Source organism: Schistocerca cancellata, chromosome 10, assembly GCF_023864275.1.
Source record: "Schistocerca cancellata isolate TAMUIC-IGC-003103 chromosome 10, iqSchCanc2.1, whole genome shotgun sequence".
NCBI classification, from domain to species: Eukaryota; Metazoa; Arthropoda; class Insecta; order Orthoptera; family Acrididae; genus Schistocerca; species Schistocerca cancellata.
In genome coordinates this window covers 111,430,275-111,432,297 of record NC_064635.1, presented here as the reverse complement: position 1 = coordinate 111,432,297, position 2,023 = coordinate 111,430,275, and the positions used below count along the sequence as shown (strand labels likewise).

General features: G+C 43.5%; 1 non-coding gene across 1 annotated transcript; it reads right to left on the bottom strand.

Moving 5' to 3' along the window:
• Positions 1–204: 204 nt before the first annotated feature.
• Trnat-ugu (transfer RNA threonine (anticodon UGU)) lies at positions 205–279 on the bottom strand. Its single transcript has one exon. It is a non-coding gene; the product is annotated as a tRNA-Thr (tRNA).
• Between the last annotated feature and the right edge of the window lie 1,744 nt (positions 280–2,023).

Here is a 2,023-nt window from a genome sequence, read left to right as displayed (position 1 = left end):
CATCGACGCGCAAGGTGCCGAAGTGGCGTCAACTCAAACGACTTGCACCAGGCAACCGGTCTACCCGACGGGAAGCCCTAGTCACACGGCATTTGATCATGGCATTAGTAAACTATATACGTTAATAATGAAATGATAATTAAATGGACACCCTAGCTGCAAACAAGCGTTGATGTACTTGATTGGGGACATGTTGAAAATGTGTGCCCCGACCGGGACTCGAACCCGGGATCTCCTGCGTACATGGCAGACGCTCTATCCATCTGAGCCACCGCAGGCACAGAGGATAGTGCGTCTGCAGGGACTTATCCCTTGCAGCTAGGGTGTTCATTTAATTTTCATTTCATTTCTAGCAAAGCTGCATGGTCATCCACGGTACCTGTTCTTTCGGGAACAGATACTACCGTCATATATAGTTAAAATATGGCTTCCTGGCCATTGCCCTGCTTGTGCGAACGCACTCTCTTTGCCCAAACTCTTACAGGACTTGATAGATTAATCTGTCACGAGTAATGAGTATGATGGGCAAACATCTATTAGGCGCACTACGAATGTAGTGGTGTGGACACGTTGGGAATTGGGATCTCACGGGGAGCGTGCAAGGGATAAGTCCCTGCAGACGCACTATCCTCTGTGCCCGCGGTGGCTCAAATGGACAGAGCGTCTGCCATGTAAGCAGGAGATCCCGGGTTCGAGTCTCGGTCGGGGCACACATTTTCAACATGTCCCCAATGAAGTACATCATCGCCTGTTTGCAGCTAGGGTGTCCATTTAATTATCATTTTATTTCTAGCAAAGCTGCATGGTCATTCACGGTAACTGTTCTTTCGGGAACAGATACTACCGTCATATATATACGTTAATATGTTATGAGGCAGTATAGACTAGTACATAGTAAAGGCTTGATGAATTACCCACAAAGCTCCAAGTACTGTTCGTTGGAAGTCGATTCCGTTCGGTTTATCACGTGTCGACTTTTTTTTGTTTCGGATTGCTGCCACACTCTGTGACCACAAATTACCTGACGAAGTAGTGTTGTGTTACCTGTGTGAATGGTTGATTAACAGACTTTTTTGAGTCATCAGTCAGGTTTGATGCGGCCCGCCACGAACTCCTCTCCTGTGGCAACATTTTCATCTCAGAAAATCACTTGCAGCCTACGTCCTCAATTACGTGTTAGGTGTCTCCCAATCGCTATCTTTATATCACCCTCTAGTTCCATGAAACCATGGAAGTTATTCCTTGATGTTTCAACAAATGTGCTGTCATCCAGTCCCTTCTTCTTGTCAGTGTTTCCATGTCTGTGTTTCCATGCATTCCATTTCTTGAAGATACTGTGGAGAATCTCCTTATTCTTTATTTTAAAAGCCCAGTGGATTCTCATTCATCTTTGGTACCACATCTTAAATGCTTCGATTCTCTTTAGTTCCGGTTTTCCCACAGCTGTGCTACAAATGTATCAAAAATTTCTTCCTCAAATTAAGGCCTATGTTAGATACTATTAGACTTCTGTTGGCGAGGAATGCCCTTTTTGCCAGTGATAGTCTGCTTTTGATGTCTTATTGACCATTCCGTCGTTGGTTATTTAGCTGCATAGGCAGGGAATTACATTACTTAATCTACTTAGTGTCTGTCAATTCTGATGTTAATTTTCTCGCTGTTCTCATTTCTGCTACTTCTCATTACTTTCGTCTTTCTTCCATATACTCTCCATCCACGTTCTGTACTCATCAGGCTATTCATTCCATTCAACACCTCTGTAATTCTTCTTCACTTTCACTGAGGATGGTTATGTAACCAGTGAATCTTATCACTGATATCCTTTTACCTTGAATTTTAATGTCCTCTATAATTCTTCCTCGATGTGTAGACTGAACACCAGGGGCAAAAGACTACATCTCTGTCCTACACTCTTTATCAGACCACTTCGTTCTTGTTCTTCTACTGTTCCCTCCTGATTCTTGTACATAATATCTATTACTCGTCTTTCACTGTAATTGACCCCTATGCCCCTCAGAAATTC